The sequence below is a fragment of the Triticum aestivum genome, chromosome 7B (assembly GCF_018294505.1).
Source record: "Triticum aestivum cultivar Chinese Spring chromosome 7B, IWGSC CS RefSeq v2.1, whole genome shotgun sequence".
In the NCBI taxonomy this organism is placed as follows: domain Eukaryota; kingdom Viridiplantae; phylum Streptophyta; class Magnoliopsida; order Poales; family Poaceae; genus Triticum; species Triticum aestivum.
The window spans coordinates 751,928,318-751,945,645 of record NC_057813.1 but is presented as its reverse complement, the minus strand read 5'-3'; the positions used below and the strand labels follow the sequence as shown (position 1 = coordinate 751,945,645).

General features: G+C 46.7%; 1 pseudogene; it reads right to left on the bottom strand.

The window, feature by feature from the left end:
• Positions 1–125: 125 nt before the first annotated feature.
• Positions 126–1,628, bottom strand: LOC123163219 (uncharacterized; annotated as a pseudogene).
• Positions 1,629–17,328: the final 15,700 nt, after the last annotated feature.

The window sequence follows — 17,328 nt, the reverse complement described above, 5'->3', positions numbered from 1 at the left end:
CCCGCAAAAAAAAAAAAGCTTGAAAGGTCCACGCCGACAATCTTTTTCCACTACCCTTATACAAATCTGTTGAAACATTGAAAAAAAATCCCCGCCCTAGGCCTATATGCCCCCCGTGCCTCACACTTCCAAATTAACTCATGTACACATGTCTGATAGCTAGTCCTTGGAGGCGTATGATGTATGCAGAACATGAATTGTCTTTGACAGGTGGTAGTGATGCATTTCAAGCTGGATCAACCATCCCATGGGCACAAGCTAAATACCCAAACCTAACCTCCCTCAGGGAAGTTTCCATTGATGGAGAGCTGACCACTCGAAGCCGACAATTTTCTGATGTGCTCACCTCGGGGCATAGGAGTGTAAAGGCCGACGATCGGAATCAGCTTACCGTATCCATGATCATCACACACCCTGGTTGCCTTCCCTGATTGTACTAGGACTGCGAAGAGGCCAGCAGCCATGGTCACGAAAATGGTGTTTGCTCCCTCGGCAAAGCCCAGCACATGCGCCGGACATGATGCACTCACTGGAGCACCGTTTAGGGAGAAACTTTCCAGGTAGATGATTCGGCCTGGTACCCATCGGGCATCCGTCACCTCCCATGACCACAATTGCAGATGGGGATCCAATTCTTCGACGAGTCCCAGTCCACCTTCCTCCGCCAGCATGAGGTTGCAAGTGGGCCAACCCTTAGAGTAGCAAGAGTCTGGTGTGTCGAACCAAGTCAGCCCATGTCTTGCCAAGTCATACTCTAGGATAAACCCACAACATGTCATGAAGTACAGGAAAGACCTCCCAACAAGCACGCTGGAATAATATGTGAAGTCCACGATGAATTCGTGGTGCATTAAGGTCGGCTCTCCCCAGGCTGCAGCCTCAGACGAGTAGACGCACACCGACGTGGTAAACGGGTTGTCGTCAGCGTCTTTGTCATAGATGGAGGAAACGAAGACCACCCGGAAGGGACTCCCGTGGCATTCGTGGTGGTTGCACCCGTCCGCTGCGCAGAACACGGCTGCCGTGGTGTGGCCGAACTGGAAGGCCAAGGGCACAGCTACGCGGTGCTGGGCACCCGTGATTGGCTCCCAAACGATGAATTCTTCGGTACGACCCTTGGAGAGGAAGAGGGCACGGCCGTGGCGGCAGTCGACGGCCTGCTAGAGCAAGCGGTCGGGGGTGGCGAGGGCGAACGGCGACGCGGTGGCCGGGATGAAGGTAGGGATGGCCTCATCGTGCCAGTCATGAAGAACCCCGAGCACGGTGGGTGATGGATGGAGATTGTGAAAGTTGCGCCGGAACCAGCGTTGGGAGACGGCCTCGCTCCAGGACTTGCAGACGAGGGACGCACGGAGGAGGCTGGCGGGGTCGTCGGGCGGGATGCGGAGTAGGATCTCTCCTACGAGCTCGTCCGGGAGGGCTGGCGGCGGTCCTTTTTTTCTCAAATGATACTCCGGCAGCGGTCCTGGTGCCATGGTGGCCGCTAGCTAGGTTTTTCTCTCCGAGCTTGGCAGCTGCTGTTGGCCCAATCTGACGAGTACGTGCGGCAATGGCGACGAAGCGTACGTATGTACACGACGGGTAGCCGGCCGGAAGCTAAGCCTACGCTTGGGGCGAGAGCTGGCTAATTGGTGCTTTGTGTATTGCTTTTCAATTTTCACGGTGTGTTTAGATGTATATATAGTACACTAGCTAACCCGAGGCGGCCACTATTTCGAATCCTACTATAGCTAGCTACATGTTGGCTCTGAAACCAGCACGGACAGTTTAAAAAAAAATGTCAGACCGAGTGTTGGTCGAGCCTTAGATTTGTGTGAAACAAAGACCTCCATATGAGTCTAGCCGTTGGTGTATCAGTGTATGCCTCGGTTTCGTGTTCGCGTTTCTTTCGTGTTCGTGCTAGCCTTAGATTTGTGTTCGTGTATGCCTCCATACACTAGTAGAAACGGCCCATTTGGTCCGATTCCAGAGGCCTTTTAGCCCCGGTTCAGAAATCGGGACTAAAGGGTCGGGACTAAAGCCCAAACCCTTTAGTCCCAGTTCACTTACGAACCGGGAGTAGGGTTTTTTTTTCTCTCACTAGGGTTTTCTTCCTCTCGGGGCGATCTCGGTCGCCGCCGTTGGGACCTGGTTTTTCCCTGACCCTGCTTCCTTCCCTAGTCCTTTCTCTCGCGATTGTTTGCGCCAGGGCTCGTCGATCTGGGCGGGGTGGGGAGAGAAGGAGGTTTCTAGGGTTCCTGCAAGGCCCGATACGTTGTTGATCGGGTTAGGGTTCGAAAAGTCATGGCATCAGGCGGAGCTTCGGGGTCGAGTACGGGACCTACGGATCCGGATGATGTGATTGTGCTGATGAAGGAACTAGGTCTGCGGGTGGAGGACCTAGACGACGTGGTTTTCAATGAAGAAGAGGCCCCGGATGAGACAGCGCGATGGATAGCGCTGGCTAAGGTTCACTCGCCAAAGACATACAACCAATATTGGTTTTTCAAAAACATGAGAGCTGCGTGGGATCTAGCCCAGGAGCTGCAGTTCAAACCTCTGGAAGATAATCTATACACTGTGCAGTTCTCTTGCCTAGGTGATTGGGAGAGAGTAATGCGTGATGGCCCGTGGCACTTCCGGGGTGATGCTGTGATACTCAAACCGTCTGATGGGTTGGCTAAACCATCTACGGTCCTGCTTGATATGATTGAGATTTGGGTGCAAATCCATGATGTGCCACCCTTGTATGCCCATCTTTAGCAGCAAAGGTTGGAGAAGTCCTATATGCCGAGCCACAATCACAAGATTTCATGGAAAATTTCCATCGGATATGGGTTCGGATCAATGTCAACAAGCCACTGAGGAATGTTGTCTTGATGATAAGGGACGGGAAGCACCATATTTATAGGCTCAAATATGAAAAACTCCCGGATTGGTGTGCGGTGTGTGGCATGCTCATCAGTTCAAAGAGCATGGCCATGGAATTCACCCACCATCAGCTTTGGTTTTCAAAGATCTGAGAGCTTCGTGGGTTATGCGAACCAGACAGGGTCCAGGAGGGGGACGAGGCCGCAAAGGTGGTCGGAGAGGCAGCCGGGGTGGTCATGCAACCGGCCCTCGGTTTGATCATGACAAGGGTAGCGATGGGAAGGAGGAAACTGGCAGTGCTTCAGACACCGTCATGGATGAAGTTGATAACAGCAGAAAGAGGGCACCAGCCCACGCGCAACAGGTGACGCAACCAGGGAATAACAAGATAAGCGGTGCAAGCCAGGGAGCGATGCTTTTGCTACCAGCACGCTCAATTGTTCCAGCTAGCCCGAGCAGCTAACAAGATTTAAAGAGGACCAAGATGAGTTCAGATGCAGGGAAGGACAACTTGGAAAACATTAGCGGTCTTGGCAAGACCGTCTCTTCTTTGGCGGGCTCCTTCGAGGAGCGCCGCCGGGCCCAATGAATATCTTTTGCTGGAACTGTCGTGGTGCGGGCAAAGCTGCGACAGTTCAAGAGCTTCGTGATTTTGCGAGGCAATTTGCCCCTACCCTCTTATGCATTGTTGAAACACAACTGGAAAGCGGTAGGGTAGAATCACTAGCTGGTACTTTGGGCTTTGATAAATCTTATGTTGTAAGTAGTCGAGGTAGAAGTGGAGGCATTGGCTTGTTTTGGAATGATTCAATAAATGTTGAGATTCTTGGTTACTCTGACTATCATTTAGATGTTTCCATTGAGGAACAAGGCAGGGAGAAGTGGAGGATGACACGCGTGTATGGTGAGGCACAGACACACTTGAGGCACCAAACCAGGGCAACTTTGAAAAAAGTTAGCACTTTGAGCACTCTCCCCTGGCTATGTGTGAGTGATTTTAACGAAGTTTTACGTCCAGATGAGCATCATGGTGTGGGACAACGAAGCAACGCTCAAATGCAAGCCTTTCGATGATGTTTTAGATGTTCGCATGTTGCTCGACTTGGGCTATAAATGTAATTTTTGGACCTTCGAGAAGAAAGTAGCATGAGGAACTTTCACAAGGTGCAGACTCGATTGGGCGCTAGTGAATGCAGAGTGGTTGGCGATGTTTCCTTTAGCCTCGGTCACACATTTGACGGGTGTTACATCTTATTATTCCCCGTTGTTGCTCGAGCTGGATGCTGGGACGGCTGATCGTGTTAGACGTCCTTTCAGATATGAGACAATGTGGGAGACACATGACAACTTTCGTGATGTCATAAACTAGGGATGGGGCGCAGGTCCTCCATGCTCAAAATTTGGAGGCAGTGCTTGATCACATGCCTCGCAAGGTAACAGCAGCGATGAATACTAATCTTTGTGTGATATACACCAAGGAGGAAGTCAAGATTGCTTTGTTTCAAATGTTTCCAACCAAAGCTCCGGGGCCCGACGGTTTTCCTGCCCACTTCTATCAGAGACATTGGGAAGTTTGTGGGGATGAAGTAACAAGAATTGTGCTGAGAATTGTGAACGGCGAGGAGAGCCCAGAATCCATAAATGACATTGTGCTTGTTTTAATCCCCAAGGTAACTACTCCAAAGGTACTTGCTCAATTCCGTCCCATATGTTTGTGCAACGTTCTGTATAAAATAGCTTCAAAGGTGATAACTAATAGATTGAAAGTTATCTTACCTGACATAATCTCTCAGAAACAATCTGCATTTGATCCTGGAAGGCTTATCACAGACAATATCATATGTGCTTATGAATGCTTGCACTTTATGAAGAGGTCGAGATCAAAATCCAACAGTTTTTGTGCTTTGAAGCTGGACATGATGAAGGCATATGACAGATTGTAATGGACATACCTGCGAGGTATCATGACAAAATTGGGTTTTGATCAACACTGGATAGATATTGTTATGGGCATGCATGGTATCCTCAGTTTCATTTTCGGTATGTTTCAATGGTGAAAAGCTTGAGTCATTCAAGCCTCCTTTAATCAAGTTCTCGGTCGTCTCTAACAGGTATTCAGGTGGCTCCTTCGGCTCCTACCGTTAACTATCTCCTGTTTGCAGATGATAGCTTGTTGCTATTCAAGGCCAGTGGGGAAGGATCAATTCAGGTGTCAAACCTACTTGATATTTACTGTAATGCTTCGGGACAAAGAATCAACAATGAGAAATCTTCAATTTTATTTAGCAAGGGCTGCCCTGCACAGTTGAGAGAAACTATTAAGACCAACTTGCAAGTTTTAAACGAGTCTTTGAGTGAACGTTACCTGGGTATGCTGATGGATGTTGGACACTCGAAGAACGGTATGTTTAAATATCTACGGACCGAGTCTGGGAAAAGATTAAAGGATGGATGGAGAAGTTACTGTCTCCTGCTGGTAAGGAAGTTTTAATTAAATCTGTAGCCCAAGCGATCCCCGTGTATTCGATGTCGTGCTTCAGATTGCCAAGGGGTCTTTGTGATAGTATCACTTTGATTATTCGACAATTCTGGTGGGGCTCTAAGCAAGGGAAGAGGAAACCTAGCTAGGTAGCATGGGATATCTTAACCATGCCGAAGCACTTGGGAGGCCTGGGTTTTCGAGACTTGGAAATTTTCAACCTTGAATTGTTAGCAAGGCAGGCATGGCACACACTCACAGATGACACATCTCTCAGCGCTCGAATCCTCAAGGCGGTGTACTTCTCGGAATGCTCTTTACTTCAAGCCAAACTTGGAGCACACCCGTCTCAGATATGGAGGGCAATATTGGATGGGCGTGATATCCTAGCACAAGGTGTGGTGCGTAGAATAGGAGATGGAGCATCAACGGAGATATGGCAACACAACTGGATTCCTCGAGACAGTTTCAAGCGCCCTATAACATCTCTGGTCCCAAATCCTCCTGAGAGAGTCGCACAACTCATCGATAGTACTTCTGCTTGCTGGAACGAGGGCTTGGTTCGAACGGTGTTCACTCATTTTGACACCGAGGCAATTCTGAAAATCCCACTTTGCACGCGCCGAGTCGAGGATTTCTGGGCGTGGCATCATGATCCTAGACGAAGATTCAGCGTCCGATCTGCCTATCACATGATTCTCAAGACAAAGCACAGCAGGGATGCATAGCTAAGCGAGGAGGGTGGGACTTCATATGAGTACAACGAATCCAACAACTGGTCTTTGATTTGGCACATCCAAGTCCCCTTGAAGCTTAAGTTGTTTCTATGGCGTTTAGCCAGGCAGTCAATGCCAACAGGGACTGTTTTGGAGCACCGTCACATGGCAACAAAAAATACTTGCCTACTCTGCGGAGCCGTGGATACATGGAAGCATGCACTGATCTTATGTCCCATGGCTGCAAGTGTATGGGCGCTGGCCCCCGAGGAGTTGGTGCATCACATGCTAGAGCGGGGAGAGGAGAACCCGAAGGATTGGTTGTTTGCGATTCATGAAATACTAACTAAGGAGCTTTTTGATCGTTGGTGGTCTCATTGTGGGCGATATGGGGAGTCAGGAGGAAGGCCATCCATGAGAACATCTATCAATCACCCCACTCAGTGAGTAGTTTCATATCTAGTTACTTGGGGGAGCTGCAGGTGATAAATGCCAAGAACCCTGGGGTGACGATGCAAAGAACTGAGAACCCAACAAGGTGGATACCCCCGACTGCAGGCAATGCTAAGATGAACGTTGACGCAGCTGTATCTAGGCAGGGATTCGGGTATATTGGGGTGATATGCAGAGACCAAGGAGGTATGTTCATCGGTGCCTCCACTTTTGGTTTCAGAAACATTGTAGACCCACCGACCCTCGAAGGTTAGCAATCAGAGAAGCTTTGGCACTGGCAGACGATCTATATTTGCGAAGGATTGAAGTTGCGTCAGATTGCAAAGTGGTAGTGGAGGATCTACAGAAGGATAACTCGGCGAGCTATGGTGCAATTGTACATGAAATAATAGCCCATTCCTCATCTTTTGATTTTTGCAGTTTTAGACATGAATTTAGGAGCTCCAACTATGAAGCTCACAACTTAGCGAGGTATGCTTTATCTCTCGGTGGTGGCCGCCGTGTCTGGTTAGGCTATCCCGGGAATCTACCTTCCGTCCCTGTAAACATTGTGACGAATTAATAAAGCCTCGCGACGTTGTCTCAAAAAAACTTATGAACCTGGACAGAAGAGCTCCACGTGGCCGCAACGGGGCGTCCAGGCAGGAGGACCTTTAGTCCCGGTTGGTAATACCAACCGGGACCAATAGGCCTCCACGCGTCAGCAGCTGGCAGGATCTGGGGGGGTTTTAAGGGGGTTTACGGGTTTTGGAGGGTTAATTTAGGGGTTTCGTATTGTGTTAGCTAGCTAATAGAGAGAAGTGTCCTCTCTTATCTCCGTGCTTGGTTGACGCTAGCTACTATACGTATATAGAGAAGTATCCTCTCTTATGCTACTATAATTTTGTGGAATGCAACAGAGAGGAAAACATTTCTACTTAATTAAACATCTTATTGCATAACAACTTCACTTCCAGTACATAACAACTTGACAATGCTTAAATAGCTGCAGTACATAACAGGTTCAGCATACTGAACATAAACACTGACACTTGTCTAACTGACACTCACCGCATTTTTTTATTTCTGCATCTCCTTCATCTTCTTGATCCAGTCAGAGTGGCGAATGCCGACGCGGATGTAGGTCTCCGCGTCGATTGGCATGCTCATGTCGCCGAGCTGCGGGATCCCCGGCGCTACCATGTACAGGTCGTCGTCGGCAGGCGGCTGCAGCTGTTGCGCCACCTCCCCCTCACCGTCGTCCTCCACCACCAGCTGCTCCTGCTCGTTGTTGTCCTCCACCTCCACCACCACGTCCGCACCTGGCTCCTCATCCTCCTCCTCCTCATCTTCACTGCTCTCTCCCTTGCTGTCAGAGTGGACAATCACCTGCTTCACAGCAGCTGGTACAGCGACCACGACGCCGACGAGACCTTCCACTGGAGCTGGAGGGGCGCGACGGCGGGGGCGGTACTCGTACCACCTAGCACGCTGACGTGGATCTGGTGAGTTTTCCGCTTCATTCATAGCCCAAAGGAATACAGCGACAGGAGGAATTCCACGGTCGCGGGGGAACATCGTCTTCTTCTCATCATCCGTAGCCACGACGATGAGGCCCCTAGCATGGTCGACGCACATCTTCAAGCTGGGAAACCTATTGCAGATCTCCTCTATGTCTGCCCTTTTCTCTGCATCTCCCTTGCAGAATTTGCTGACAATCTCCTCCCATCGATCTTGAGCACGGCGAAAAGCTCTCGCAGACGTACGACCTCTTCTTAGGCGCCATGGCCGGCATCAAGAAGCGATGGGAGTGGCCGGATGAGTTGCTTATCCCCTGAATCAAGCCCAAGTGACCAAAATGTTATTTAATCTTATCTAGAACCATAAAAGCACAAAGAATTATTCAAAGACCAAAATGATAGTTTGTAAGTGCATTTTAAGTGCATTTTTTTGTAAGCCAAGTTACAGAAGTACATGACCAAGAAATTAGCAAACTGGTACTTTTGTAAGTGCATTTTTTTAAACATCATATTTGTATTTGTATTGTCCTGTACCAACCTTTTTAAGCATCCTATATATTAATTGTGAAAAAGAACATAATGCACTCGCTTACAATAGCAATGCTAGATGTTAGTTCTTGGAATCTTCTTATACTGAATTATCTAGAATATAACATCGGTCATTCTACATTCATCGATGTTGTCCATTGAAACATATCATCGAGAGGGGAAGTCAACCGCCGGTCATTTCCTCTCATAGGTGAGATTTTTGTTTTCACCGTCGGCTATTAAAAATCAAACCATTTTTATATTATCTACCCTTTTTTATCAATGCAATCATCATATATATGAATTTTTTTATGAAAAATCAGGACATATCATCATACATACACACACATATCATCATATACACTACATATCATCTGCGGGAAAAAATCATCATTTATATATACTCAAGAAGGGAGTATATAAATAAAAACAGGACAGAGAGGAGGAGGCCAGCCGGACCGAACACGGAGTTTTCTATGAACCAAAAAAATGCCACATGACATGTCCGACGACCGGACCGCCTCTCTCATGAATGTCTGACATCCCCGCCTCTCTCTCATGAACAAAAAAAATCTATGAATAAAAAAACATGTTCTTATGCAAAAATTCTGTGAACCTAGGCTTCTTTGAGCATGTTGAAGCAAATGAAGAAGTCTTCTCTTCGAGCAAACAAACTTCCTTTGACATTAATATTCTTATGCATGATTTTGCAAGGGTTATTTCAAGAAGGGAGTCTGCAACCAGTGGCGGAGCCAGCGCTTGGCGATTTTTTTCAAAACTATCACCTTTTTTATAGCTAATTCGGAAACTATAGTACCCATTGCCAATATATCAAAAATATGACCCTGTCGGTCTCGTGGTGGCCGAAGTGGTAGTTTTCGGCCAGAACTTGGCCGAAAAGGACTTTTCGTCCAGCTGTAGGCCGAAATGAGCCTCAGTTGGGCCGAAGAGGTCTCGTCGGGTGAGGGTGGGCCGAAAATAGTAGCTTCGGCCAGGCCTAGACCGAAATGGGCCGTTTTCGGCCAGCCCGCAGCCGAAAAGCTTTTCGGCCAGGCCTAGACCGAAAAGGTCTGGATAAGGCCAATCCCGTTGTCACCTTCCTCTTCGTGCTCGCCTCTGTTCTTTCTCGTTCCTCTCGTTCTTCTCTGTAGATCTCCCGTCTCCTCCCTGATCTCCTCCAATTTGCACTCATTTACACAACCAAGGCACAGAATAGATAGATCATAGCATTCTCCACCGGCCTACGGTGTTTTTTTTGTTATGGGATAGTTTTTTGTGCACTTGGGGGAGGAGCCATGGTGGGGTGGAGGAGGTCCAGTTGGGAAGGAGGTGGTGGTGAGGAGGAGCAGCAGCTGTGGAGGAGGAGGTGGTGAGGAGCAGCAGCAGCTTGGGGGGTGACCGGAGTTGAACCTCCGGTCGTCGAGTGGGCGGCGCTGCCGTTGTCCAGTGGCCGGTGCCGGTGACCAGAAGAGACGCACGCTTCGAAGGTATAACCATGGCGTCACAAATTTTCTCTAAATTGTATAGTTTATTAGTTAGTGTTAATATGTTTGTGGTGGCATTTTAGCGCGTAGTTATTGTAGCGGGTAATATTAGTGTTCGTTGTGATTAATGAGAAGATGACAATGTCTGACAGGTGAAAATGTCTGAATCAGTAAATTTGACTGTTTACTACGGCGCTGGTAACGTTCGATATAATGAGTTGGGAGTTGATCTTAGCGAGTTTAAAAATGGCGTCATGACACTAGCAGACCCGGACAGACTGGACATTAGACAATTGAAGTACTGGTTGACAACTAGTTTCGGGCTGGATTCTGAAGTATGTTCTGTCAGTATTCACGCATTGTGGACCAAATCTTGTAAAAATGTCAAGTGGGAGTTGACGCCGGTAGATAGGAGCCAACATTGGTTGTCCCTGTTAAGACGCTATCGAGACCGAAGAATCCACCCATATGTACTTGTGCAACCTGTGCCGAAGGAGGAGAATGCCGTACAACTCCACAGGGGGTATGGAACCGGTCAGGGCGGTGAAGTGGCGACCGAGATTGTTTTATCCGGGTCACAGCCACAAGATGTGTATGCTAGCCAACCCGAGAAAGAGTCGGAGTACGTGCCACACAATGTTTGTGGTCCTGGTACTGGGCAGAGTAGCCAGTCGATAATATTAGCTGGTTCTAGTTTTGCTGATGAGGATGAGGAAGGGGATGAAATGCAGAGGGTGATGGAGGAAGAGGACGAGGATGGATTGGTGGAGGAACTGGATTCTGAAAATTCTGAGAATGAAGTGGAGGTACCGATTCCTTCTGCATGGGAGCAGGACATATCCACCGGCCTTACGGTCAACGATGGCCATGAGACTCCATGGCAGTATAATCTATATCAGGGACAGTCGCCTAGGAGGAAACAAGTCCATGGCTTATTGGCTTAAGAGCATTACCCCTTACATTGACGAATGGACTACTGTTGCGACAAATATCTGGGGTGAGGTTTGGGCCTTTAACTGGGAAAAGTTTGAGTTGTATCTGCAGCGTTACCGGCATACAACGAGGATCTACTTGGTTCCATTAGCTGCTCCTGATCAGATCGAAGCCCCTCTCACCAGCGATATGTACCCAACTGCCTCTGTTGTGGGAACCAGACACCACGCGGTAAATGCCTTGGTTCTTATATGTTGAGTCTTTTGTTAATCTGGACATATTCGCTTGGGTGTCTATTCGTGGTGTCTATCATACAACGAGGATATAATTGGTTAACTCTTCATGTACAGGATGACTTGACAGTACAGGCGCGAGAGGAGGTTTCCGCTTTAATGCGGCGCTTTCAGAGGGGAGAAACTATCCCACCGCGAGAGGGTGTCTTATGGTTGAGGCGTCTTGATGACAAGCTACGCGGGATTTATGCAGCTGTTACGTGTAGACGGTCTTCGGATGTTGCACTTCCTCCTCCAGCACATCGTCCGCCACGTCCCTCTGGACAGCATTCAGAACCACGACCCTCTGTGCACCGTTCACAACCACGACCCTCTGTGCACCGTGCAGAACCTCATCCTTCACAGCCAGGGAGCTCTTCCTGGCATGAGCCACCTCCTTCACAGCCAGGGAGCTCTTCCTGGCATGAGCCACCTCCTTCACAGCTAGGGAGCGCTTACTGGCATCAGCAGATGGAACTAGGTAACCCTACTCACTACATCTTTTCAACAGTGTAGTAATCGTTCATGCATTTGTATCAATTTTACATGTTTTACTTTACCGCAGGCGGCAACCAGTCGCAACCGTTCATGCATTCAGAGCAGTCACCCATCCTTAGTGGTGGTGCTGATTACTTTGAGGGCGACCGCGAGGATGATGACCATACTACAAACATTTATGGCTTCTCGCAAACAGTGTTTCACACTCCACCACCACTACCGACGCAGGAGACACAGACCGTGACAGACGAGGTTAACTATGGTCGTGATTATCGCGAGCCTCGTCCACCGCCTCAGCGCTTATCGCCTTCCGGTCCTCGCCCGAGGAAGACCCAGACTCGTCGCCGTCCCCCGCAGTGATATGCTTATCTATCTATGTATGACTCATTATCTATGTTAGTTTCAGACTATTCGCATATGTGTGTCAGTATTTATGTATGAGACATGCTTCATGTATGTGTTACTATCGCACTTCCTTCTATCTGATCAGGAGACATATATTGTTTTATGTATGCGAGAGACATATTACTATTAATTCGCATTCTTATTCCAATTACATTTCCAAATAGATTACAACCGATAATTAAGATACAAGTACATCTGAAATAAACGGTGCGGCTGAACTTGTGCAATACATCTTACATACTACAAAATGAAATTCAGATAGAACATAATGCCCTACAATAATAAAATACAAACTAATAATGCATATACATCTGAATGAAACGGTACAACTGGAATACATCTTACATACTACATGAAGTCATCATCATCATCCTCCGTTGATGCAGCCCTCTTGCCCTTCGACGATGCGGTCCTCTTGCCCTCCGTCGATGCAGAACTCTTGCCCTTGCTGGATGCAGAACTCTTGCCCTTCGAGGATGCAGAAGTCTTGCCTTTGGACGATGCAGAACTCTTGCCCTTCGACGATGCAGAACCCGGAAGCGGCGGCATGAAGATATCTTCGTCGTCCTCGCTCTCCTCAGTCCATAAAAATGTATTCTTTGTTGCAGTCCTTCTGAAAGTTTCACTCTTCGGCTCCACTACCTTCTTCCACCTTTCATGCAACCTAAGAAGTTCTTGACGTACCTCCTCATAGGTCCTTTCAGGCCACCCAGACCTACGTAATTGGTGAGCCAACTCATTCATTATGGTGTCACTACCGGTGAGTTCGTCCCATGGAACTATCCTATTGTTCATCCTGAAATCGGTAACTAGACTCAGAAGAGTGCTGCTCATCCCAGGGTGAAAACTACGATCAAATGGATAATGGGACATCTCGACTACACTACACTACACTGGAATGCTTATCCACCTTCACCTGAAGGGGGTTTTATAGATACAGAGGAGAAAATGGCGGGAAAGAATAACTGCGGTATGGCGGGAAAGGGTTGGCGGGGAAATAAGGCGGGAAGGGATTGGCGGGAAAATAAGGCGGGAAGGGATTGACGGGAAACGGGTGGCGGGTACATATGGCGGGAAGGGGTTGGCGGGAAACGGGTGGCGGGAACATATGGCGGGAAGGGGTTGGCGGGAAACGGGTGGCAAGAAAATACATTTCAGCATGAGCCATGCAACTTCGGCCTACACGAGACCAAAAAGTACTTTTCGGCCTAGACTTGACCAAAAAGTCTATTTCGGCCTAGAGTTGACCAAAAAGTACCTTTTCGGCCAGGTGCCCCACTCTTCGGCCAAGTGATGGCCGAAAACGCTACTTCGGCCTAACTGTGGCCGAAAACTTCTACTTCGGCCAAAAGATGGCCGAAAACAACTACTTCGGCCAGAAGATGGCCGACGGGCTACTAGTTTTGGTTTTTTTGCATTACGTCCTATAGTTTCCGAAAATGCTATAAAATATATCATAGTTTTGGAAAAAAATCGCGCCTGGCGACCCTGGGCACTTGCCCAGGCTCGCTCGGTACGTTCCAGCTACGATGGCCCCGCTACGTTGGCAAAACTCATTAACGCATCGTTCTTTTACCCGGGCAGTTGGGCTGGTTGTCTGATCAGCTAATGGGCTTCTTTTTCCTTACGTAATTATGCGAGACTTGCATATGGGACGTGGGAGGCGTACTGGGCCATGAGTAAGCAGTCCGTTCGGCTGTTGTTTACTCCAGACGAAAAGGGACACGATCTTTTTTTCAGAAAAAAAGAGGATGGTTGGTCGATCGCTCCACCTCCCCACGACCCCGCCTGTTCCTCTGTTCGAGACGGCCGCTCCCTGGTTCGATCGGAGACGGAACGGCGGCGTATGGAGGCTGGCCTGGGCTGGGCGTGTGGCCGGCGATGGGCTGAGCCGGAGCTGATCCATCACAGGAACGGCTTGTTACATCATCGGCCAGTGGATGCTTGTCTGTTCCTACGTGATAACTCATTAGGTAAGATTGCTAACTTTTGGAGATTGGCATTAGGATTTAAACAAGGACTGTGCAGATCCGCACGAGTCCGATCCATTTCTCCCGATAGTTAGCGATCGATGCGCTATCTTCTCACGCTCGCTTTCCATCGATTTTTTTCCTTCTCTCAAAAACCATAGTAAATCGCTAGTGGTTTTTTCTGGTTTTTCGCTGCATAATATGAAAAGAAAATAAAGGTACTTGAAAGAGGATTTGAACCCAGGTCTATGCAATAGTTGTTGAGCCTAATAACCAACTAAGCCACCTGTTGTTATTGTCTATTGTAGATAAACAACGTTATTTAAACCTTTCTTATTTCTGTCATATCAGAAGAAAAAAAAATTTGACTTGGTAACTTTGGCATGACCAGCGTGATAACTATGGTATGAGCAACATGATAACTATACCATGATAAGGCAACACAAGTGCAACACAACTATACTTTGGCATGACTTTTTTTAGATAAAAAATTACCACACATGTGCAACACAAGTTTCATGCCAGTTGAGCGTAAGTTATCGTGTTGTTTACACATAACTTACCAGGGCATAAAAACTGATTTCTTCTACATTCTCCACACACGCACATTTGTGTGCCCTAGGGAATGAAAAATGCTAATGTCAGGGAGGATCTCACCGGAACTCAAAAAGAAAAAAAATGTTTTGAACTCAAAAATTCGCTCCGATACAAAAATCATTTTCACATAAAAAATTCGTTGTGATGAGACCTTCAAAACTAGATCTCATGTTGGTATGTTTCAACAACTTCTTTCGGTCAAAAATTTATCAAGCCTGGGTTAACTAAGTTATCAGCTCTCTTGTGTGTGTATTACTATGTTATTCACACACGAGTTACCGAAGGGTGTTTTTCAACAAGCCCCCCCCCCCGTCTCAAAAGTTATCACACCTAGTCTAAGTAAGTTATCAAGTCAGTTGTGCATATATCATAATGTTATTTAATCATGAGTTATCGGGTCGAAGTTATCATCGTGGTTGTACGTAAGTTATCAGGTCTGCGGTGCATAAATTACCATGCAATTTGCACAAAAATAACCGGGGACATGTTTCTTCAACTTTGTTTTCATAAGTCAAAAGTTATCTAACATCTTGCACATAAGTTATCAGGTTTATGGTGCATAATTACCATGCTATTCACACAAAAGTTATCGGGGATGTATTACAAGAACCCTCACCCCCGCCAAAGTTATCATTGTGTTAGTACATAAGTTATCGGGTATGTGATGCGTAAATTATCATGCTCTTCAGACACAAGTTATAGGGATATGTTTTCACCCCCCCCCCCCCTCCACCGGGGGTCGCGGTCGAAGTTACCACGATATTTGTACGTAAGTTATCAGGTTCACGGTTCCTATATTATAATGCTACTTACACAAAAATTACGGGGTATATTTCAACAATTTTTCCCGGGTCAAAAGTTATCATAGTGTTCATACGCCTCATTGGCTCATCGAGAAATTGTCCTCATTATTATTGTGGCGTTCAAGTGGGTACAACAAAGTATATGTACCATGTGAATGATACAATGGAGAGATGTAGCAAAAAATCATGATGAACTGATAGCTTTTATAGCCAATATTGTGCATTTGTTTTCTTGAAAGTGTTCTTCCTACTAAACGTAAGAAATTTGGGGTTAAAAAGGCCTCAACCTAAAAAATACTAACAGAGCAGCCGAGCCATTTGACTATTAAAATGAAGAAAAAACAGTAGGAAAAAGAAGGAAAATTCGGTGAAAAAAAGACACTTTATTATTCACTCCACATTTTTTACAGGTACAAAATTTACAAAATCTGAATGTAATCACAACCTCAATCTAGTCGTGGTGGTTGGGGACCTTGGAAGATACCAAAGAGGTATTGGGTTTGATTCCATTTTCTCCCAAATTTTTACTCTTTTCATGAAGGAAAAGGGGAAGCGGGGCAACGCGAGGGGAGAAAAGTCCCGATCGAGAGCGGGAATGAGCAGAAATCACGGGACCAGCGAAGCGGGAGCGGGAATCACGGAGCGACCGAGAATTACGTTAAAAATCGAAGCATGCAGATTATCCGTTCGATCCGAATCTAACGGCATCCAAAACATGCGGATCTATTGCAAAATTACAGTCGGCAGGAATTTAGCTTTCCCCTTTAAACAATAATCCTACATCTACGTAACCCGCTACAAAGATCTTCTCGGCCCCCTGATTTTCAGGGGGGTGGGCCCCTTCGCGCCTAATGACCCACTAATAACACTCCACGTCGCTATTTACGTAAAGAACGTAACAACTATTACGTAGCTCTAGCATTGCCCGGATTTAAATTTCGAGGTTAGAGCGTGCGGAGTTCGTCATTGAGGTCATAATTTCACTTCGTTTAGAATTGGTCTGGGATTTTGGTGCTATTTTATATGTTCTGTAATCAAATCAAGGTTTATTTTTACTGGTCAAAATTTTTGGAAACCAATGGATTACCTGATATATTTCTTTGGAACCTGATTTTTATTGCTACACATTTAGGTACTGTGAAATAAAATCCGTATCCATCTCTTAACACAAAATAACCCCTAGGCTGGTGGAAGTGCTTTCGAGGTCGCATGATCAATTACCCGTCTTGCCAGCATACGCCAAACCCGCGCATTAGGGAAAGGATTACGGAGTCGTCAAACCCGCGCATTAGGGAAAGGATTGACGTGTGTTGACCACTAGAATGCAAAGAGATTTGTGTATACAAATGATTAAATATTATATATTCCGCTTATAAATAAATTTGAAATTAAAAGTTTATTTAAATTCTTTTAGGCAAAAAAGCCAAAAAAATCAAGAATTTTCAAAAACCCGTTCTTTCGCCTCCTACAGAAAACCCGGCATCAAGAAAAAAAATACTTGAGCCAAGCGCCCAAAATTTCCAGATTATACACTTAGGCTTAAACTTGCCCGGGCTTCACAAAATTTCTGGCTCCGCCCCTGTCTGCAACAATGGATGGTAGGTGTTGAAATATTGCCAACAATACACCATTTGCCAATACTAACTAATTATGTATATCCTATGGATGATCAAACTATTATTCTATCAACAGACCCCCATAGTAAGAAGTTTGACCAAAAATTGAGAAGTGCATTTGCATCAGTGTCAGAACTGAGGACATTAGTGTTAATTGGGCAGTATGTCTCTTTATTCTTCAAAACCTTCCAAGAAGTAATCCATAAGGAACATGATTTGCAAGTG